Consider the following 25,429-nt stretch of genomic DNA (forward strand, 5'->3'; position numbering starts at 1 on the left):
CCCCATCGCGAGATGAATAAGATTCCGTAAAACTTGTATGTTTTATTATTTTCTTATTTGAAGTGACCTTGTTTTACTTACTAAAAAAATTTAATTGATACATATTGTTTTCACATCATTACCGTTAGCGCGGAGTTATGCGCGACCGCAGCTGTGCGGCTCTATTGTTGGCTTGCGAAGTATATTGGAAATTATTTTAGCGTATTTTTTTGCTATAGCGCGCGTTTGCGAGCGGTATGTTCAAGTTCTCCTCGGTGCTTTGACTAACTATAGCTAAAACTCAAGCTGTCTATTCAATGTAGAATAGTTGGATAGAATATTAGAATAAGAATGGAAGTTCGCACATTTGATATGGTGATTCTCTCATCGCCAGACGTTGGCGAGGCTTTTCGTGCGTTGAAAGCAAATCATTTGAATTGTAGAAGTTCTATATCAACCTCACTGTTGAATTGGAACAATAATTGGGCGGTGAATTTACGTCTGAAAGATGCAACGAGTAGTTTTATGGAAATTAATTTTCGATTCACACGAAGAATTATTCGGGACTGAGTGTGTGTGTGTGTGTGTGTGTGTGTGTCTTCGATTGTGTATTCTTCTCAAAATATCGACGTCTCAAGGGTTTTCCTTAACTCAGAATACGATTCTTGTTCGATACGGTTGTTATCAAGAGAAACTTCGCCATTTACTGATCTATATTTGAAAGTGTTTCCATTGTTTTGAAAGTGAGGTTTTCAAATATGTTCGATATTCTTCGTTTATCATTCCGGTCTATGGCTTTTAATCAATCTTGGATATTCATAGGATATGACGAAAGTATGATAATGGAAATATCCGAGTAGAAACTTTAGTATAGTTAGCCAAATACAGTCGGCGTTTGTTGTAACAACCCCCACAAAAAACGGACGTTATATCGAAAATCATCTTGTAAAACAATTCCATGTTTGGACGTAATAAAAATTTGCAGTATCCCTCTCCTATTAAAATGTAAAAAGTTGCAATGTTTTAGAAAAGTTCTTTTATAAAACTTGTATAATCCAACCCATAAGCATATCGGTTACAGTTGAGCGAATGTAACCGGCTAATTGGTTGGTTTTTTTCAGGTCGTGTAAAAGATTTTTTTTATTAAACTTTTAAAGTGTAATCCCGGCCTTTGGTTAGCAAAAAATACATTTTAATAAATTGCTTAAACATACTTTATGTACCACATCTTCCAGTATCAAATGCCACAATTTTGGCTAACAAAAAAACGGTTTTTGTGTCTATACAAAAACAGGCAGAGCTGAGTTTGGACTCAATAATCTTTGTAGGTCGTTGTATTTGGTAAACAATAACGCGGGGATCTATATAAAATTATTTGGAACTTACCGTACTGGTCGTTATATCGCGATGGTCTCAATAACAAGCATTGGGGAACATCGTTTTTTAAACTACTATATCTTCCGCATGGAAAACAGTGACAAACAGTTAGAAGAGCGTAAATTTTCAAGAGAAATTTTATATAACTACGCATTCATAAAATGACTACTAAATACAAAGTATAGGAATAAATCATTACCGTATATACTCGTGTATAAGTATTTTTGTTCAGAAAATCTTTCAGTTACATTAGGTAGGTTGGTAAAACGGGTCAGTTTTTCAAGAAAAAAAATTCAGCGCTAGCTTTATTGACACTCCCCATAGCGCACTAATTCTGGCCCGCAAAGTGGGTTCAACTCGTCCCACGAAGACAAAGACATGTTTCAGCATCGTGGTGGGCCCTCTAATACACCAAGACCACTACAAGGTGGACGCAATTTATAATAATCACTATGCATTGTCATCTAAGGTTCTCGTGCACCAACAGATTCACAGGCAGCGCCCAGGTGAACCCCTGCATTAAGACGGTTCTACGTCAGAGGGACTCCAAAGAAATCATATCAAGACACACAGCACGATATATACAACGGTTTGTGGCCCGCGAACGGTAACCATCTCTCATATCGAGCTGAGCATACTGAACATTTGGTATAACCATGACTTTTTGCCCATGTTTAGATATTGATGCTGTATAAAACGTTTAATTCTGTCTCATAAAGTGGAGAGTGGGAGAATGAGTAAATAGGAAAAATATTTGGAAGGTTTTAATCATTTTGACGTGGATACGTCTCTCTCTCTCTCTCTCTTTTAATTCCTAAAAAAAATGATTTTTTCAGGAATTTTATCCCTAAAAAAATATATGATGAAATAATTTAAACGCTCATTATCATAGGAATTATTCAGAATATATCAGTGTTTTTTTTTTGTCTGTGGTTAGTTGTCCTTAACACAAATCCAATGAAGTCACTTTGACGGCTCACGGTCCTCTTTCGTAGCGAAATTATTTTACGCTATATCTTGACAGGTTCACGACGCAGATACAAGCCAATGATTTCGTCTAATACGCATTTCTGAGATAAATCCAATGACGGCACTTTGATTTTAATACTTTTTCCGGTATAGGCGCTAGGCTTGGGGCCCATATTCGTACCGAAATTCCTTTAATGTTTTTTCGCAACGCAAATAGACGGCATTAGTATCGTCTGTTAGCCATTCCAAAGACAAATCTGATGATACCAATTTCATTATGTCAGTATCTACCACATGGTTCAAGGCACAAAGAAAGTATTCACGTCAAAACTTGCGGCTTTGTCTATGACACAGTCTACTCCATTTTTTTTTAATTGTGAAAAAATAACCTTTTATATCTTAAAAATATAAAGATTTTTTTTCTTTCAAAATGTCTATACACGGTTTTCCAATTTGCTATCGTTTTGGTGGCTCTCAAGTTGGAGGAATAATATACGGTATTATTCAGTTTCACCAAAACATTCAATTTTTTTTTCATTTCATTGTGGTCTCCAATAGAACCACTCCCCGGTAGTCACACTCACCAGGAGAGCAATGTTGCTAGAATTTTGGAAGTGACGAGCAACCTAAACGCATAATCTACCGTGACAGAGTGAAACGAAAACGTCTGAGCAGAGCACGAAACGTGGGGTAAAAATATTTTGTCTTATCCCAAAAACCTGGCTTTTCTATTATCCTTGACGGTGTTAGAACGTGGTGGGAACATCACACTATCCAAGCGAAAGAGAAGTAGGGCGATGAGAAATTTTATGCGATAGCTTTTCCCTTTGCTACCTTCAACATGTAAGTACCCCTTTAGCAGATCCTCTTCGCCTTTTAATAAGCCTTACGCTTCCACTACAGCAAGGTAATTGCATTCCCGTTCTTGTCACCACTCGCTCATCTCATCCCCCCGAACCCGCCATCACTGTTACTCATGGCCACCACCACAACATCATTGGGCTACTTTACAGCACAACGAACAACAACAACAACAGCAGGATCATCACCACCGCCACTACTGCCATCACCGCCAAAGTCTTCACATGTGAAGTCTTTCGTTTGTAGATAGGAAAACGTTGGATGGTGGATAGTGGTTGTTGTTGAGGATCCGTGTCACGTTCAAGCTGATATGACGTCATAAAAGAAAAAGGGGGGGGGCCTCGTGGAAAACCTCTTGGTGAGCATGTGCTTACGACGAGTAAAAGGACGTCATGGTGGAAAAGTTGGGAGGGCGAACCATGTTGGAAGCGCTTGTAACAAGCTTTTCATCTACAAGATGAGACAAGCGGGGAAGATTAAAAGTATCGTTAGAGGTTAATCGCGCTTGAAGCCGCTTTTTTTTTTTTGCTTTGAGTAACTTTTTTTTTGGTTTTTATTTCTGTTTTCATCTTTTCTAACTCCTGTTATTCACTTAACAGCGAGAGAAATTTTCGGGATACCCGAATACCTCATGCTAGTTTCGAGAGGACCCTTCAACAGCTGCTAAGGCGTAAATTTACACCGTCAGAAATTCGATATGTAGATCAATTCCCTTCTCTTTTCCTGGAAAACTAGGAAAAAAAATGATATTTTTCCGGGATCGAATTTGTTTTTTTTTTTTGTCGACGGATTTTGTAAAAACGGAAAAAAATGGAAATTTTCCGACTTTTTTTTTTAATTCAAGCATTCAGATATTCAATGCTATTCAGTTGATTAACACGGGTATAAGATGGGTATGAAGTAAAATTCGGTTATAATGATATTTGGGGTTGAACCTGGTTTTATTTGTTTTTTTTTGTTAAAGTCGTATTGAGGTGTTCAAGATGTCGGTAAGTTACACAGGGTGTTTCAAAAATCGCGCACATGATAGTTCATGGTTTTTTTTCAAATGCATGTGAACTATTTAACAGAAAATAACAGATTAAGGGTCGCATTCACCGGCATGGTATAAACTGTAGTCACAATTTTTGGATAAGAGATCAACATAGATTGGTTAGAAACCTGAATTTAACCAATCCGTGTCGATCTCCTATCAAAAAATTGTGACTATAGTTTAAACAATGTCGGTGAATACCGCCCTAAGGGGGTTGGTTAACGATATTGGCTTTCCATGCTTTCCTATGGGAAAAATCCCCTTCCTTTAAGGAACAGTTAAACATTTTCTGTTCACTTTAGGCACTCAATTTTTTCTCAAATACTCTGGATATTTTATAAAACGTAACACGACCATTTAGGATTTTAATTGTTTGTTATTTTTTCTCAAATTTTAACTTCAACAACATGCAATTTTTTTTAAAAATCACCACAATTTACCCATATTTTGTGCCATAAATTACTTTTAAATAATTTTAATAAAAAAATCCTCGTATTAAAGTGTATAACGTCATAGTGTTGAGAGACACACAAAATATCAAAACATTTGAATGAGTAGTGTTCGAAAAAATGTGCCTTATCTAACAAAAAACTTAGTTTTGAGAAAAGATAATTTCAGTGGAAAACATTAGCATATATCTGCCTGCCAGCAGTTTATATTAAAATATTTTTAATAATAATAGTATTTCAGATAATTTCATAGTATTTGAAAATTGAAAAAATCAAAATTTTTCTTTTGCGAAAACTTGCGTGCGCACACACCAACCTCCTTAAACTTCTGAATTGAAACATCATTATCTTTAATAAAAGTTTAGAAAAACTAAGAATTTACAATAAATGTTACAATAAAGTGGCCGAGACATTACAGTCTGCAAGAATTAGTGTCTGAATTGCATTAATGATGTTAGCCCTTAGTTCATCGATCGTATCGTGCGCGGATCATTGCAGTTTGCCATATTTTTAAGATAGCCTGAAATTTTGGTATTGGTCCACTACAAACCCTCATATTGTTCATGAATAGCCCTCATATTGTTCATGAATAGCCCTCATATTGTTCATGAATAGCCCTCATATTCTTCATGAATGTAGCCCTCATATTGTTCATGAATAGCCCTCATATTGTTCATGAATAGCCCTCACGTGATGAAAAAATAATAATGCGTTTGGTGCGCTATATCATCACGTCGGTTTGTGGAGGCTATTTTATTCGATTCCACTGTTGACGCCAAAGTCTACACAGACATTATTACTCGATTCATTTCACTGCTGAACAGCGGTGAATAGTAACTGCTGATTTGAACAGAATAGTGCCACACATCAAAAGAAAGTTTTCATATTTTAACTGAATTTTTTGTCCGCCGTGTCATTACGATCATCATTATTTAATTTTGCCACGCCCTGTATAATATGTTGAGATCAAATAGCTTGGAAAAACACAAAGTTCGATGCTAAAAGCAATAATTGTCAACATTATTAGTTACATTTTTACTCATAAATATAAATCCAAATAGCAAAATGGGTAATCGTCCAATGAGGTGGCTGAAAAAATGTAAACAGAAAGTATGGATGGAAAATATATTTAAAAACTTAGCAAATTTCATGAAAACGTAAAACAAAAATATGTAAAACAAATTTGAATGAAAAAAATTATGTTTTTATGTTTCTTCTATGTTTTTTTCTTCATTTTAGCATTTTCCACTTTCTAGCATTTTCTAGCATTTTAACCATTTTTTAGCAATTTAACTTCTTTTTCATTTTTATTCCATTTTTGTATTTTTTACTTATTTTAGTATTTCTAGTTTTAGTAGGATGAACTTATATCTGGCTTATTTTCTTCACGTGAAAATTTATATGTGCGTTTTTCCATGCTCAGTTGTAGTTGAATTTAAATAAATCTTCCACACAATATCGGCCGGAACAAAAATGTATATGGTTGGGATTGCATTATAAAAGTTTTATTGAAGTTCTTTTATAAAACTTGAAAAAATCGGTTGCATTTGCTCGAATGTAACCGATCAGCTTATCGGTTGTATTTTTCAAGTTTAATAAAAGAAGTTTTACAAAACTTTTATGGTGTAATACCGGCCTAAGTCATTCCCTAATAAATAGTAATTAAATCTCTATAAAGCATGTAAATCAAGGGTACTTAACCTTATGAAGAGTGCGGGCAACTTCAGTGATTTGAAAATGTGTAGTGGGCGATATAAGTGATCTGTAACTCATGTGATCTGAGAATGTGCCGTGGGTCAATTAAGTGTAGTACGAATGTGCCGCGAGCCTCTTAAGTGATTTAGAATAGTGCCCCAGGTCGCTTAATATAATTGTAAATTTTCCACGGGTCACTTAAATGATTTGTAAATGTGCCGTTGGTCACACAATTGAGGTAAGAAGGCGCCGCAATCCACTACCTATCTAGTGATCTAGAACAGTGCCGCATGTCGCTTAATTAATTTGAAAATGTGCCGTGGGTTGCTTAAATAATCTGTAACCGTACCGAGACGTAATTTCTCTGGAAATGAGCCGCGGGTCAGTTAAAGCGGTCTGGAAATGTGCCACGGATCACTTAAGGATCCTGGTTAAGTGCTCTGCTTAGTCCATTTTCACAAACCTAAATTTGAGGCCATGGGCCAAATCAGATGACTCCAAGGTCGTCATTCGACCCGCAAGTAATAGATCGAGCACGTACGACGTAAATCGAAATAAATTTCAACACGGGAGCTCTGCAAATGTTCATCGAAAACACCACCTGTTAGAACAAAAACGCTTATATGCGAAAAATTGTATATATTTCTCACGTATTTCGATTGTTGCGTTTTGCCTGTTGCATCCCTTTCCGTGAAACCTCGGTGATATCTGTTGGTCAAGAACCAAGTCCGAAAAGCACGAACGAGTGGCCGCACGAGGCGACCGACCATGAGCTGCAGCGGGAGAGAAAGAGACAGAGAGAGAGAGAGAGAGGGGAGAGGGGCGGTCAAGAAAGTTTTAAAATTCTACCTCTCCTCGCGGAAACTCCCTTCATAATATTAAAAGGAGTGATTGCAGTAGAAATTAAAAGCATCCTTATATCCTTTAGAGGCCTACTCCTCCCTCCTCTCCGCTCGCCTCTACTCTCTGCTCCTCGCTCTCATCTCCCTCTCCCACACACACACACACACACACGCGTGCGCCTCCGCCTCCTCCTTCTCTTCAATCCTTATCTCCACCCCCTAAGTTCTCCCCCCCCCCCGTTTCCATGACGACGCTCTCGTCACGTGACTCTCATCCTCCTCCGACTTTTGCGAGAGCCTCGATCTCTGTGGATGAGGCGCTGTGAGGGGTGAGCGGGCGGAGGGGAAGAGCGCGGAGGAAAAAAACGTGCGCGCGTGCGGCGCGCGGACATGCGCACTCGCTACGTGCGTCGCGCACAAAACTCCCCGCGCGGGCAGCGAGCGAATCGACTACTGGATAAAGCGAAGCGCCGGCCGGAGGGACGAGTAAAAAAACTGTAAGAAGCCGCCACCAACACCAAATAGCAGCCAGCCAGCAGCAGATCCGATTCAACGAACGGACGCAGCAAACCACGTCGTCGAAAGGCCATGGAAGAGACTGGACGCCGCGACGATTCCGCACGGACGCAACACCATTGACTCACTCGATAGATAAAAAAAGCCAAATAATAATTATATAATAATAATTATAATCCAAAAAAAAAAAAATTGATCAGCGAGGACATTTTATAGGGAACAGATGTTGTTGCATCTTCGAGTCTTTCTACTCGCGGTAAAAGGAGTTGATACCGGTTGCGCGTTTTCTCCCCCGGAAAGTTGCAGATAATCAACAGTTGATTCCACGGAAGCCGAAAACTGCTGAAAAAGTGAACTTTGCAACCAGAGAACTTGAAATTATCGGACCAAAAATAATCATTAGTGTCATCTACGGTTACGCTCAAGCCTTCCACGTGCAACTCGTTGTTTTCTTCCTATAAAAAAAAAAACGCTTTCGTTGTATACGATAATTATTTTTTGTGCTGAAAAACTCACCAGCAAGTTTCTTCAAGATAACTAGTACTATTCTAACGTCTCAAGTGCTCAGGGTTGTACACAAGAAAAAATATATTAGTACTCCGAAACGAGCCCTAGAAAATATTTCAAGCTGTAAATTTCTGTAAAATATCCATAACAGTGCCAAATTCAAAAATATAGGACTATCTTGAAATTGGATAACTGTGATTAAATTATACAGGAGACGTCGCCGAATTAAACTTTCTTGAAGAAATTATCGTCGAACAAGAAAAATAACTCTCTCCACGTGGGTAAAATTACCCGAAAAATATATAAATAAATAGATACATATAATACTAGGTAGTTTTCGTGATTTAGCAAAATAAATCCATCTATATAAAGATTATAGTTAGATACGTTTTAGATTTCGAAAACTTGTTAAGGACTTTTAGAATTTACTGACAAAAAAAGGAGAGATAAAAATCGTCTTAGAAATCGAATTATTAAAAACAGATTTTCCGTGTATAGAATATATTTCATACCACATATAAAAATATATAAAATAGTTATTCAGAAAAAGTATATAGTGAAATTGCCTGCGGGTTGGTTTTTTCGTGGAACGATACTCGAGAAATCTGCAATTTAGAAGCAATTTTTTTGTTTTTGTTTTGGAGAGAAGAAAAACAAAATTGACATTACCAAGAAATATTGATACTTTATCAGAATTTAAACGATAGTTTTATCGTTTGTTGACTGTTTCGTATCGGAAAAGAACGAAGATTCAAGAAATTTGAAATTGATATTATTCATTTACTTGCTGGTGCCGAAAATAAGAAAATAAAATAAAAGTACGAAGTCCTTACGTGGGCGGTACAACGAAGAAGCAAGTTTGGAAATCAGGAGGTAAGAAATTTTTCTTGCTAATCATCTGTACGCGCTAACATATGTTGCATCCCTTTCCCACAAAAATAATCGTATTTAGTACGTCTGGGATTCCATCTAAGTCCCGTTTCTTGAAATACTGCTTGATTAACATTTCAAGCATCTCAGACTGCTTATGAATTTATGAAATAGATTATTTTATATTGAGTTTGGTTATGAATAGAAAACATGCCGATATTAATATTTACGCTGGTTTCTGTTGTGTGGAAATATTATTATTCTATTTTATGATTAGTATGTAGGTATTTGTAATGAAAATTTCACTTAAAAAAAATTTAGGTGTAAGGTATAGAAATCTGACACTTGGCGTATGGCTTGACACTCCTGCTGAAGTAGGTACAATATGCATTATAAAATTACCAGTAAAATACGGTATGTAATTCCTGGTAACTGTACCTGAAATTCTGTTTGAAATACTATTTTTATATATAATCTAAGTGTAGTTTTCGATCATATCCGGAAATACCTAAAAAAAAATTGATTGCAATCTCTCTTTCATACAAAAGTAAAAATAAGATATCATTTGTTGCTTTTTGCTTCTCAATGCCATTCTCAATGCCATTTTTTATTCAAGAATGTTACTCACATTTATGAACAATAGTAGGCGTGTAAGCGTAGACTTGCCGATTTTTCTATAATCATGTTACTTTGCTTGCGTGCAAAATAATGCATATCAGTTTTGTGATAAGCGTAAATACATAATCTTCACCCCTGACTCACAAAGTGTATAATTTATGGAAGCGATACATTTCTATGTGACTCCAGGTTACAGTTACGCGTGCTTAATTATACAGAACTCTGCGCGCATTTATGCGTTGATGATCAACAGTTATGTTTCAACGTGCATATTGACATGTACTAGTATTATATCTAATACATATTACTTTGATTTTTGCCCTTGATAAATTTAGAATTCCCAATGAATCCCCAAAATAGGTCACGGAATTTCCTACACTGTAAAATAACATATCTCAATATATAAAATAATATACTCCTACAGATTGCATTTATGTCAAAATAACTTACGTCTAACAGTAATCAATAACAACGTCTGTACACCTTTTTTGTATCGAGCTTCAAAATGCCTTAACCACCTAAATCCCGTGGACATTTCATGGTGAAAAAAAAGGAGAGAACAATCTATATTAGACATAAGCATTGTGCGATAGAGATATCACAATGTAATAAGTAGCTATTTCTATTTTCCCCCGAAAATGGCGACGCAGATGAGGCGAAATATTGGCAACCGTGGAGACGGTTGATGGATTAGGGTAAACCAGGATGGATATGATAGATTACGGCCACAGTGACAGAAATGTCGGAATCGACGCACAAAGAATTGACGTGGGGGTAACAGCACCAAAATATATATACTAATAAAAAAAAGGGAGTAAATAATTACCAGAATGTAGAAAGCTGTCCAAAACGCAGAGTCAGTTAACTATAGTTAGTGAAAACTATTTAAACATCTCACCTTTTTCTTTCAGTTTTCATCCTTCAATCAAGTAAAACCTTAAAATATTTCTATTGCATTAAAACTAGGAATATACGTTATTATATTACAATAAAGATCTACAATATTTTAATGTGTATGAGGAACCCCCGTTTTTGGGCTTAAAATATGGAGTAAATTTTCATCAAAGATATTTTTTAGTTTACGATATAATGAAAAAGATATTTTTGTTCATCATGGAAACCTGTCATTAAATTCCTCATTCTCACTCTCATCTGATACATAACAGTCAACTACATCAACATAATCATCAGAGTCACTCGCATCGTAAATTGATAGAAATCGAGTAATTTGTTGTATCTAAAATACTATTCATATATATAAGAAACCCTCTATACTTTTAGGACACAATTTTTTGCCAAAAGCGCTTCTTTATACACGTTAAAATACTGTATATACTTTCCCCAGTACATTTGATTTCACTGATACGCATTAGAAATGTTTTTGTCAAAATTATAAGCTTTTTTCACCTTTAAATGCGTAGCTTCGTATATGTTCAAAAAAAATTCCTTTAAACATTCATTACTGCAGCCAGTTTGAAGATATAAATTCCAAATTGTCTTTGCACATAAGGTGGGGTCATGTTCTTCCAATTTCGTATTTTGAATTTGCTAGTAGATCTCGCAGTTAACGACAACAACTCTTTGTTTGTTGCAGATCATGTATTGTTGTGGTTTCGCTGATTTGTTAAAATGTTTTGTTTGATTTTTTTTCCCCATGAAGTTTGCAAACCGAATTTTTTTTTCGTCTAGTTTAAATTACAAAGATGGTAGTTATATAGTTTATATTTGAATGTAATATTACCTTAATACATTTATTCTATATGCGATTTTTGAGCCTATGCGTATCCTCTTTGAGGCCCTGTATAAGCAGTACAATTCGAAGTAGATTTTTATGAATGATTTTCCCGGCTTCTTATGTGTCCTTAACTATAAAAAAAATTACCAGCTTGAAAAAAGTCATGAATTTAAGGGTTAAAATATTTCTATTGCAATAAAACTAAGAATATACTTGATTAAATTGCAATAACTATTTAAAATATTTCTTCGGCATAATAATTCTCACGGATCTGCATTAGAAATGTCTGATAAAATGAACTTTTAAGAAGGTGAGATATCTCGCTAATGCCAGTGAGAAGGTTAAATCATTATAATATTGTATCAAGTAAATGCTAGAAAGTCGGTGTAACGACAAATTCAACAAAAATTTCATGGAAAATCTATTAATTAATGGAAAAAATACTGAAGTTGATAATCTTCAGTGTTCGGCACATGTCGATGTTTTAACGTTCAAGAGATTTTGACATTGCCCGAACGTCTTGCAGCCGGGACCCCGGGCTGGGGTCTTTGACGGACCCTTCAAAAGTCAATTTATAGTGTGAAAAAACAAAAAAGAGAGAATCTTTCTGAGCTCTAGCATTGGTCCTGTCAGCCTTACCTTTGTTGGGGCCATGGATTTTGATTATAAACGTTTGCTTGCTTTTCTCTCGAAAAACAAACAAATAAGTAGTTTTTAAAAATTGCACAAGCCCCTTCGTGTTTAATTGCATTGCCATCACACTCATTCTAGATACATATATTTCACTCTGTAGATTTATATTGAAGAAGAATCAGTAGATGAAAATAACAACGTAGGAATTGAATATACAAGATATACTTTCTGTTTTACATGTTGTTGCATGATTCAAATTTCCAAAATAGATGCAAGATGCACATATGCAACCAAAAGTTTTCGTATATCCCCGATCAGCAAAATTTATTCCCACAAGAAACAAAGTCGTCGTTCTTACTTTTGAGCAAGCTGTGGTAGGTAAAAGTTCAACATAAACATAGGTAGGGAACTCGAAAATCGTTTATTCATTTCATTCATTGCCAACGTCAGCTTGTTCCGAATTCTCTCGAAACTCCTAGGAATTGGTTCAGTAGGTTGCACTGCCACATATATAAGCATGTGTGTGTGTGTTGCTCTCGCACTCTTCCCGAACACTCTTTCTACCGTAACACTTTTATGCAAATCTCTTTGACGCTGATCAGGGCTTTTCTGCTTATTACTTTGGGAAGTTGCACTTGCTGGTAGTAACTTTTACGAAACGAACGCAACTTTTTCTTCGAGTGAATGGCAGCTGAAGTCAACAACAAGAAGATATACAGTTAGAGAGCGAAATCCTTACGTATTTTTCTCGAAAGTATCAGGAAACCTACATCGTGTATATAAATTCTATACGCATTGGAATAAAGTTACGAGACCGAATACCACCGAAAATTCGTTTAGAACGTATAAGGTTTCTCTAACACTAGACATATTTCTAGGATTATATTGAACACGTTTCGTAAAAATATTCTAAAACTCGAAGAAATATTTACGATAATATAATTTACCATAAATATTTTAAATTTACTAGCAAACGCAAATCAGTTCATTTCGCGAACAATATCAAATTATATTTCAGTATCTTTTTCGAAATGGTGACAATAATGATAATTTAGACCATTCAGTTGTTTGCAACTACCGCCCGTGTAATAGTTTTAATTATTTGTATTCAAATCATAGGATACAAAGTTACAAATCAGTTAAGCTTTGAGCTTGATACTACGTATATGTGATTATATATTTTGTTTCATTTCAATTATTGTAAACACAAGAATCCAATATATAACTGTTTACTGTTTCTCTGTAGAAATAAACAAAAAACACATTCACGCCAAAACAATATGCTTGGCATGATTTAATAGTGTTCTGTTCCTTAGGCGAAACAATTGGTTTCATCAAGGTGAAAAAATGCATCATTTTCGTTATTCTTCAAATTAAGAACATGATTAACATAAAAATGCGCTTAAAAATATTTACATCAAAATATTTTTAACATCGGAATCTCGCAATGAATAATTTCTAAAAATTTAATGAAAATATTTAAAATTATATCGAGATGAAATATTAGTTCTCTCGTAATTTATCATTGAATCCAGAACAAATTTGATGATGATATTGACTTTTGTTAGTTCTTGGTTGTTTTCTGTCAAAAATCTCAGTCAAAAATTTGACATTTATTTATTCCTCATCTAAAGTTCCATTCCTCATCCTTTTAGAAACAATCTGCCATCTGATGCACGCAATCAAATTCCAGAACAGGCTTTTCTCAGAAATCCTTGAGCTAATAAATAAATGTTTTTCGCTACATTAATTTCTTTTCCATTTTCTATCTAAATCAAACAAATTATATTTATACTGATTTGCAGGTAATTTGCTAAAATATTCATGCCTGAAAAGAAATTTTCCTCTGAATGATTAATATATTTCAAGATTATTCTCTCAATACTTTGTTTAATCAGTTCATTGTTCTTGTTTTTACTTGGTACGTGTGTGCACATGTATATTTCCTTGAAAACAAAATTAAATGAAAATAATTTGTTAGAAACGTAATGGCATAAAAAAGCATTATTAGTCTTGGTGTAACGTTGGTTTTCTTCAGAAGCATCAGCATGTGCAAATATAAGCAACATAAAAATAATAACAAGTTATTGACACAAACATAAGAAACGGAAGAAAGACAAAACATGAATGGGGAAAAGCACAATTGGATCAGAGGAGTGCAGATATCCATTTGCATTTATTTGATTATGCAGATATCCAAACGGATATCATTTTAAGACAGTTTTCTGATATGCCACCCAAATCTGTGCTTAGCCCAGGCATCTTCAACCCGTTGCTCGCGAGCACCATGCTGCTCCCTGAAGCAACCAGAGTGGTCAATGCTCATGTCCGATTTGGTGCTCGCGAGCACTTGATCGACGTTCCAATTGAACACCGTGTACAAACTGCAGTAAAGGATTCAAATCATCCGGTTTTTTCGTGCATTCGTATGTCAAACTTGCCGTGAGGGGTACTCTTCTTTTAGGGGTATAGGCAGTGCTCGTGGCTGGAAAAAGGTTGACCTATGGCTTAGCCTGTTAGCAAAAAAATACCCAACTACCTCACTAGAGACTATAATCTGCTTCTATTCTGATTATACTGCTATTTCTAGTATGATAAATCAGTTTTTTGCATCAATGTTCGTTTATTTCATGTCATTATTCAGGAATGCAAATATTTCCATGAAAATTTTCCATTTCATTTTCTGAGACTTTTATACAATAGAGCTTGGTAAATTCGAACTTTTACGAACTGCCTTTTGAGTTTTCTCTCTAATTTAATTTTAAAATTTCTTGTTTTATTCGGACTTTTTTCGAATTTTGGGAGATTTTTTGGATTAGTTAGAAGAAAAGAAGTTCATGAGAGCGTATTTCCTTGGTAGCATAAGAATGATAAGCAAACTTTGGGAAACAGTGTCGTAACGGATGATCATGAACCGTTTCCGTAAATCAAGGTTTGAACATGGTCAAGTCATTCTGCAGAATTATGTAGCAGCTAAGATCAATTATTATAATCATAAATTATTAAAATTTGGAAAATATTTTCATAACTGATGATGAAATTTGAATAATTGGTAATTATTATCCTATGTGTATGTTGATGTTTAAGTTGCAACTTGCAGTCATTTTACAGTTCCAGCATAGATTAATTGCATAATTCGAATTTTGATAATTAGAACGTTTTTCCAAAGAGTTTGGATTTCAAATTAACCATGCATTATCTTAGTTTGCTGCGAATTTCCATACTTCTTTCGGCACTAAAATCTAGCCATGTTCTCTTACAGTTTTAGCTATTCCAATGACATTGTGAGTATGATGTCAAATTCGATGAAATCGATTCGTTCCTTTCTGATTATTACGCTTGAGCTTTTCGCGTTATTTAGACGTGAGATCTTCTTTCTAGCCAGGGGTGACTCCCGAGCTTACATGCCACCCCCTAAAGGCGACCCTGGCAGGAGGCTGACAGGGCTTCAGTCCAGGGGATCTCTAGATAAACGTGATTTTTTTTGAGAAGAAATCCGCACAATATTGTTGACCATGCAAAATGTTCGTGACCATGGATCCTGGTTTTGAAGCAGACTTTTCTGCCTTTTTTTTGTTCTAGAATTATTTCACCGTTCTTGATAATATAACTTGAATGTATAAATGGGGTTATTTTTATTAAGAATTTTATTTCAAACGTGTTTCTGGCGCTCCAGGGACCGGACAAATCAGAAGCCGAATTTTTCCCTTGATTCCATTTGAAGGTATTTTCTGGAAAAAATAAAACTAGGTCAGGGAACCAAACTGCACACTTGCTCCTTTTGATAGTGTACAGCGGCAGTTCTTGGGCCATGCGAACTATTGCGTCAGCACGGGGTGCCGCTCAAGAGGGGTGCTAAATCCGAGGTGAACGGGTGAAAATGTTTCGGTCAAAAAAATGAAAAAAAAAAGATTTCTATGCGCTCTGAAGGGGCGCCAAATCCGAGATAAAAGGGCAAATTTTTTTTCAAGTTTTTCTTTGTTAGGAATTAATTGTGGGGATAAGTTGTGAGGGAGGGACATGGTCCCCACAAGGGTAGGACTTACAGGGCTACAGTCCGGGGGTCCAGGACTCTATCCTCTCTAAACCGTAGAAGAGGCCACCGTGAAAAATCTGGCATGCGGGCCCGCGAAGAATTCCAGCCTAGGGGTCCTGACGCAGGATGCAGGGGTCATGAAGAAGGTAATAGGCAGAAGGCACAAACAATAAGTCTAGCACGGGTAGAGATTTTGTTTCGAGCCGCCCCCGATAAATTACATTCTTGTTTCTGGTATTATGCTCCCAGAGACCAACACCAGCTGTCAGTGCCATCTTAGCCCATGGGCCCATGGACCAATGACCCGGGAGCCTCAAGAGAAGAGGGGGGGGGCCTCAAAAAAAATAAGAAGTAGTTGAACTTTTCGAAAATTTGCCAGGTAGGGCCTCAGAAAAAGCACTTGGGCCGGGGGGCCATGTCGCTCTTAGACGGCCCTGCCAGCTGTAGTGTGTCTACTATATAACTTGTGTTGCCCAGGCCCTGCTTATTCCCTTAAGTTTTTTCAACATTTCCGTTGTCGAGATTTGATTCAAAAGCGTGATGTAATGTGAAATTTTATTGCGTCAAATTTTTACAAATTTTGAAGTCTTAACTAAAGTCTACGCTGCCGCCCCTTGCAGCCCACCACCCGGGTACACCGCGACGCTTGCACCCACGTTTAAGTCACCCCTGTTGCCTAGAAGTACTTTTGGTTTCGAAACGAAAAATATATATGGGTATGGTTCTCGATAACGCCACTCTGTGGTATGCTTTCGATGTATTACGACCAGCGGGCCCAGTAAAGTTTAAACTTTATTCGTTTTCAAAATTAATCAGTATAATTATTTACTATACAACATACATGCTCAACTCATGGCCCACTGGCCAAATGTGGCCCTCCGAGGCATTTGATGTGGCCCCCGATCTCATACCTAATTTTGTAAAAATGAACTAAGTGGCAAATTTTCAGATCACGTAGGGGATCCACAGCATATTCACAGGCTGAGTGACCAGAGTCACCGTTCCGGACAGCATATTTACAGATCGCTTAAGGGACAAGTATCACATTTATAGATCACTTAATTGACCTGGGGAGGAATGTTACATCACTTACGTGGCGATCAACACATTCCAAGATCGCTAGAGTGACTCTCGGCATATTTATTCATTTGAGTAACCCTCGACACAGTTCCAGATCACTTTAGTAGCCCACAAGACAGTACCAGATAACTTATGCGACAAACGATGCAGTTCCACATCACTCAAGTTATTCGCGGCAATTTCCCAGATCACTCAAGTGGGACCGGGCACATTTACAGATCACCAAAATTACCCGTGGTATATTTACAGATCACTTAAGTTACCCACGGCACGGTTCCAGATCACTCAAGAGATCCACAGCGTATTTACAGAACACTTGAGCGTCCTTCGGCACAGTTTCAGAGCGCTTATGCGGCTCGCGTTCCATATCGACTTGACCTGTGGCGCTGTTTGAGATCACGATAGTGGCCCGCGACACGTTTAAAAATTAATGAAGTGACGCACACTCTCCTAACGGTAGAGCACCCTTGCTTCATAGTGTAAATTATAAAGTAAATAAGAGTGAATAGCAATAGAGTTTTAGAGCAGGAGGTGGGCGAGTGACAAAATATTTTTTTGTTTGGATACTGGACAAATGATTTCTATTTGTCTTGATTTAAACCACTGTTTCGCAAAGTGGGCAATATCGCCCCTTGGTGAGCAATGGAATGATCCGGGGAGCCGATAGAAGCTACGGACTTAACATAGGATCCTATGGGTTCACTTGAGTTGGGGGCGATGAGAGAAAAAAATTCTGAAGAAGGGGGCGATGGAACAAAAATTTTGGAAAACGAATGCTTAAACTATGTTTAAGTAATTGATTAAAACCAAATTGCTGTTCAAAGGTTTTTAACATCTGGCTGCTGCGAAGATATATTGGAAAAACCGAAAATTCAACTGCCCCTGCGGGGAATCGAACCAACGCCCTAGACTACTACTTTACCGCACACCAACTCCGGACATATATCGCCATACGGCAATTTTCGAGGAGTTGGGTTGAAAATGATGGCTTCATCCATAGGTGGTCGCCTCAGGTTCGGTAGGCAAAGAACGTGCCTCTAACGTTCTATGCCCGGATTCGAACCCATGGACCTTGTTAGTGCCAGACGATCATCTTACCACGGCGCCACTCGGACGCGCCCCCAGACTACAGAGGCAACGAATATCTCAATCTTTCCTTGGAGCTCGTGTGCACTGAACGGGGGCCGTACGTGGACTGTCGGACACAATTCAGGCCAAAGCTCACAATTGCTGAGACTGCCACCGGACGGCGACTTATCCGAGGATGATGTCACTCTCCGCTATCCATACAAAGGAACCCACGTCCTTTCTTTAAAATGAAAGGACGTGGGTTCGATTCCCCGCAGGGGCAGTTGAATTTTCTCTCTTTCCATTATATTTTCCAAATGATTATATATCCAATATATATAACCAAATGAGGTCGCATAAAGCTTCCGATATTGATACAGATGCACAATTGCAGTCAAACTTCTCTTTTTCGAAAAACTCGATATGTCGAAAAATGAAAACATCATGCACATTTATAGTACTAAATCAATGCAGCTTTACCTCTCTATCTCGAAGTAATTTCCCGTAAACTCTCCTTTTCCTTCGTGCAAATATGGCTTTCCCCCGGATGTGGAAGAAGCTGATAAGAAACGATTGTTCGTATTCCAGCCCATTGTGTTAATGGATATTGTCAATTACAGGCGAATACTGTGTTTGTCGGGGGGGGGGGTGAATGCCATGGATGGTCTATTCAGCATGGCAAATGTCATCCAACAGACTGTTCAAAATTACTTCAAGAAAGCCGCTGGTTTGGAACTAGCCATCTCAGTGATGAGGGATCAGATCTGGTGGTTCGCTCGAATTTGAAAATATTGGGTCATTACTAAAAACACACTTGAAAAAGATAGAAATTTAATTTATTTTTCGATTTTGTGGGAAATGAACCAAGTTCACTGAAAACTTATAACAACTTGGCTGAAACTGGGATTATTGGTGAATGTGTGGTCGACTCGCGTTACCAAAATACAGTAGATGTTTCAGAGGAACTAGAAAAAGTAACAGTGAAAACAGCCAAACATTCTGAAAAAACGCTGCGTTGCTTTCTGGAGCAAACTAAGAGGATAGGGCCGGAATTATTTGCATCTCTTGCTAGTATAGATGGAATTGTGAGGGCTCAAAGTGCAAAAAAATATGCATTAATCTAAGCTTATAGGTTATTTTAAATAAGGTATGTAAATAAATTTGAATTGAACAAAAAAAGTGTATTTGCATACAGCGTGGTTGTGAATATCGATTGTGTAACTTGACCAATAATTTCATTGGTATGTAGTAAAATTTAGTACAGTATTTTTTAGTTTGTATCAATCGAATTTTTCGCCATTTTTGGAGTTCGATATAGAGAGGTTTGAGTGTATATGGTAATTTTAATACTTGATGTTGATTGCCCTCTTGGTTATATTTCCGGGAATAGAAGCGATAGGGTTATTTTTATTTAGTTCTTTTATTTAATTATAGGCATCAATGGCATATTATGTTTAGAATAATTTAATGGTAAGTATTTTATTGTCTCTAACCATTGGACAATAGACAGGTCAGAAAAATATGTTTCAAAAATGTTATCTTTTACAGGCGTTAATTAACGTTTGTCATAAGACGTTTTTGTGTGGTGAGTAATTTTTACATAAGGCCCCAACTTAAGTTTTTCGAGGTAGGTTTTCATTCAAAGTGCAAAATGCCTTATAATGACAATAATTACTGGTAAGTTAAGCTAAATACTTGCTGCTTCATCTTATTTCATAATTTCAAAAAAAATCTGTAAATCCTTAAGTATATCACACACAAACTCCTAATCTTAAAATTGTGATAAAGGCATCGTCTATTCGTGCAGGGTATAAAAGTGTCATTTCGATAATATTTTCAAGTGGAATTTATGAATGCATTGATGAAACAGCATAGAATTTACAACCGTGATTAATACAGGGTGGTCCAGAAGTATGGACTTGTTATGAAAAACTTTTTCAAAAAAGAAATGTTACAAATAGGAACAAACGGCTTAACCCTTTAAGTGGCATTGACGAGATATCTCGCCTCCTTAAATGCCCGTTTTTTTCAGCGTTAACAAGCCCAGCTATTTTGTAAAGTTGATTTCTCAATGGAACACTTTTCCATATACCCTTTGGTTTGCACCTGTGAAAAATCGGAAGAAAACATACTTCATTGAAAAAGATATGAAATTTTGAAGGAGGTTTAGTGATTTCTAAAGTGCCGCTCAAAGGGTCAAATCATTCGAAACCGAAGGTTTAAAAATATTTATTTTTATTTATTACGAAACTGCCGCACCTTTAGTGACACTTGGATGTCAAGCCTATGTAGCATTTCTCGCCGTTTCATTTGTAACATGGATGCTACAAAAAATGGAAGAAGGATGAAAATAAAAAACTAAAAGAATTGGAACCTTCTCAATCACATAATTTAAGTAATTTTTCTCTATCTTTGAAAGCTTTTTGTATATTTTTTTTCAAAACAGGTCCAGACTTCTGCTCCACCCTGCATGACCGAACATTCGTAAATAAACCAATAAAAATTCAAAATTACTCCAACTCAACTTGAGTTGTCGTTCTCTATTATTAATACTTAATATTAATACGCGATAGTTTCTGCATACAGGCATCATCTGTTTCCGTTATGCATCGTATTTTACAACGAATGCTTGTTAAAACCGCATTTACCTAATGCATGCGAGAAAGCTCTACCAATCATTCTAGACTTCAAAAAATAAGTGGATTAATGTCGTGGTTGAAAGAAATTAGATCTAAATGCATGCAACACTGAAACTGACTTCTCCCCTCATTTCTGCCCGTTTCTTTGTTTTCGTCTGAATCATTTTTCTTTGTTTGCCACGTACACCAGCAATAAAGCGACCCCGGTAAATTACTACCCAAGATATAACTCCATCGTTATATTAAAGCCCGTCGTGTGTGCAAAGGCTTTTGCTTCCGCCAAGCCACGTTGAAATGGCGAATGTTTCTCTCTCGTCAGAAACGAACCGAAAGAAGAATCGGTCATAAAGCAGTTTCTGGAGCCGATCCATGGAAAAGCTCCGTCCAGTGACGTAATCGGTCACTTGGGTGTTTTCAACCAAGAGTCAAATCACAGTTTACGAGTCGCAAGCGTGGCATATATTGACCTGTACGAGTTACCCGCAACAGTGATGGGTGTGGCTGAAATGACCAAAGAAAGTTTTTCCTCTACTTATTTTCCTTTTTTTTTTTCCATTTTTTCTCTGTGAGAGCAAAGAAGTAAATAGAGAACAGAGAAGAGAAGGAGTACAGTTCTCGAGAGTAATCCAATTCACCATGCATAAGGCCCCCGAACAGTGGCTTTGCCGTCGTTGACTTTACGACTTCTATCCAAAACATTATGTACGGGTATGGTTAAGCAGTTTCATGACTACGTTGTTCATTTTCATGCATTTATTCATCTCGTCGTGTTACAATACCCTACGGAAAAACGGGCGTCATTGCTAATTCGTAATTCAGTTTTGTGCTGTATACTGAGGAGAAAAAGCTTCTTTTTGATTATTATATGAATCTTTGTTTCATTACCAGGTGTCCCTCACGTATTCTCTTCATTATACTTCCACGTAGTGACTGTACACATAACATCTTGATCTGTTATTTATTTTTTCAATGGTTTATTCAGGAAATTTTTCGACGCATCCAGAGATGAACTACTACAGTGAAACCTGAATATAACGTTACTCTGCGGACCGAGGAGATATCGTTATATCGAGGGGTAGCATTATCATCAGGCACCAACAGATTTATGCTGGTGTGAATTGAAGTTGTTAGTACCACGACAAAATACGTTTATAAGTATTTATTCGCAGCCAAAAAAATTTATTCGTTTTTGAACAAAATTCAATTAGCTGCTTCACCATGTTTAGCATTTTCCCGCACAACACTTTTTTGTAGTATGCAGAAAACAGCTTCATTGTAACTTCATAAACACTTTCGTACGGTACATAGTGCATAATATCAATGTTGTGAAACACTCCCGAAAGAACAAACGCTGGTGGGGAATTTAAAAAGCTATCGGAGGTGATTTAAAGTGAAATATAAAGAATATCGTTGTAGAGTGGTTAAGAAATATCCTTTGAAATTATCATAATAGAACAGGCGTCTTCAATATTTCTCTAGTAGCGACCACTGCCTTGTACTCATCATCAAAAGAACAGCACCCTCACGGCAAGTTTGGCATACGAATGCATGAAATCCGAATGATTTCAATGCTTGAATGCAACTTGTACAAGGTGTTTAATTAGAAACATTGATCAAGCGCTCGTGAGGACGAAATCGGACACGAGCATCGAACACTCTGGGTGCTTCTACGAACACTGTGGTGCTCGCGAGCAGTGGGTTGAAGATGCCTATTATAAGAATTTATTCTAGTAAAGGATATCGCGCGCGCGCGTTGTATCCAGAGGATACACTATAAGTAATTCCAAACAAGGTCTGAAAAAATATCGTTGTAGAGGAATTTTTCGTTGTACCGGGTATTGTTGTAACGAGATTTCACTGTTCTTCACCACACACCATGTGGATGAATTGCCTTTTGACATTCCACAACGATCATATCGACGTTAAAAAAAACCACAACTCGAAATTCTATGTTTTTGAGATACAGTCGAATTCCATTATAGCGAACTTCAAAAAACTGGAAGAATCAATTCGTCATGGCGAAATTTCGTTATAAAGGAATTCCAGTTTTTGCATTGTTCTTATGTACGCTTATCTGAAGGATTAGAAAAGTGTTCGTTAAAACGGGATTTTCGCTATAACGGTATTCGGTAAAACGAGATTCGACTGTATATACATTTTAAAGAATCACTTTGCGTGGAACTGAATGTGAATTATAACTCAGATTTAGAATAGTAGAAGGGCGTATAAAGCGTATAAGAAGAGTAGGAAGTTGTTGCTGTTTTGCAATATGTAGAGACATTTTCCTCCGTTCTCATGGCATGCATAACTCAAAAAATGCGATTTCTGAGTTGTTGCTTTTTTGAACTTAGACGTTAATATATGCATTAAGAAAACCAGTAAAGAGTTATATTAGTATAGTGACGTGTTAACGGGATGACCCCGAGTCAAACAGGAACCCAATTCGTTATAGATTTTTATTTATAGACATAAATATATGAAATTGTTGATGAAATTAAGCAAAAGGATCTAGGCCTCCGAACTCGTTCAGACGGTCCGTCTACTATAATATAGGACGATATACTTATACTTGAAAAATTTCATAATTTTTGAAATTTTGAAGATTTTAACTGAAAAATTTTCGGTTTCGATATAAATCAGCTATTTTGACCGTAAGTTCGTTATTTAAATATTTGTGTATTGTTTGAATGATATAATGTCGATTTTTGAAACTTCTATGTACGGTATACACTGGGTGGCCACTTTATTACGACCACCTCGTCAATATTTTGGTAAGTCACCTTTTGCCTTCAATACAGCGTTGATCCTTGATTTCCAAGATCTGCTGAAATTCGCTGCATTGTAACCGTTTTGTTGGCTTTCACAAATTTGGAGACTCTCCGTTCCACCCGAACATCCACCAGTCGGTGACAAACACAAGTTTCACATTGAAACCCAGTTGTTTTGTCTGACAACCCCGTCTTTAAACATTTCAACCACAGCTGGTCTTGAACATTTCACAAATGCGGTGATTTCTGATACTCGCTTCATGGCTCCAAGCTCCTATAATCATTCCACTCTTTTTCAAACTCCGTCAAATCACATTTTTCCATCATATCTTCACAGAAAATTCACCTATACTTATTTTCTCAGGAACTAAAATTTCTTTTTCTAGCCTAGTTGCAGTAACAGTGTGACGTCATAACCCATTTGCCTGAAAATGTCAGGTGGTCATGATAAAGTGGTCACTCAGTGTATGAGGAAAACAATACTGTTTCAGACTAAGAAATGGCGCGATAAAATATCTATTGAGACTTATCTTCCATATTTACAGTATTTCCTCGAGTTACAAGTAACTCGGCTTGAATAATACAAGTTACGAACAAAAAATATTAGCTAAAAATGCTTCAACATGTAAGAAAGTATCTAATTTGTACGATCTTGAAAAATTACTGAAAAAATTTACTCGAGAAAGGTTTTGGCAATATGAACCAAGTCGATGCCAACCACGATCTTTGTATTGTACTGTATTTTTCTTCTGAGCAAAACGTATTTTATTCTGCCTAGAATACCCTGTGCGTTACTGGGCTGATTGATTTTTGTATTAGTATTAATATATAGTGAGATTCAAGTACGAATTAGAGAAATCTACATACGAGCATTTTTTATCAGACGAATAAATATTACGGATGATTCAAATCGTAACTCGAAGTATCCTTACAGATCATTTAGACTTTCTGAAATATAGATCAGATGAATTTTTAATACAGTCTAATCGAATTGTCATAATCGGTAAATTTCCATTATTCATATTGGTATATCTACAAAACAACTTTTATACAATGGAAATATAAAGTTTATTTAGAAAAAAGTGTGTTTTTAGAAATGCATATCATCCATGGGCATCCATTTTTCAAAGCCACCTCGTTGGGCATTTTGCCTGTTGTGGCCTTGTATTTGTATTTGAAGGTATCCGACTACGTTGAAAATGTCATTTTGGCAGAAAATATCGATTTTAACTTTATTTTTTAATGAAAACCCTATTCTTTGTAATTCCAAAACAGGTCTTGTTTAGTTTATATGACGATCAGTACAGAAGTTACGTCCACTTTAGTTTTGGGTTTTTGCATACAAGTAATCCGTGAATAAAAACTTTGAATACGTTTAACGAAAAATGCTATTTTTGTCATTTTACTTTTAAGTTTGAAACATGATTTGAAAAAATCTATTCATTGTATCATTATGAAATTTTGATATTCTGTTATATATTTTTTTAAGATTATGAATCAATATCTGAGGTCTGCCATATATATTTGTGTAGTTACAGTGTTTTATAGACGATATGTGGAATGAAAATTAGAAAAAAATTTCACTTAAATTAACAGAGATGTGTGTAACTTATGAGCATAATATACAATCCTTTAAATTTCAGTTCATAATTTGCACTATTACTAGTTGCATGTACTGAAAAAAATAACAAAACATTCTATGAATATAATGTTTTGTTATTTGCACAGTACATGCAGCTAGCAAGAGAATGGTT

The 25,429-nt window shown here is 36.4% G+C and overlaps 1 protein-coding gene across 7 annotated transcripts in view; it reads left to right on the forward strand.

Moving 5' to 3' along the window:
• The window catches only part of bru3 (CUGBP Elav-like family member bruno 3), a 606,527-nt gene that overhangs the window by 249,072 nt on the left and 332,026 nt on the right, over window positions 1-25,429 (forward strand). For 5 of the 7 annotated variants that reach the window (XM_089246535.1, XM_089246540.1, XM_089246539.1 and 2 more), the window contains exon 1: window positions 7,681-9,101. The exons of the other annotated variants lie outside the window; for them this stretch is intronic. The gene's annotated coding sequence lies outside the window, so the exon portion shown is untranslated. Of the gene's footprint in view, window positions 1-7,680; window positions 9,102-25,429 lie in introns of those variants that run through there. 7 annotated transcript variants of the gene reach the window in all.

Source organism: Pholcus phalangioides, unplaced genomic scaffold, assembly GCF_987345545.1.
Source record: "Pholcus phalangioides strain wild (caught in Gottingen) unplaced genomic scaffold, Ppha-v1.0 ptg000017l_1, whole genome shotgun sequence".
NCBI lineage: Eukaryota > Metazoa > Arthropoda > Arachnida > Araneae > Pholcidae > Pholcus > Pholcus phalangioides.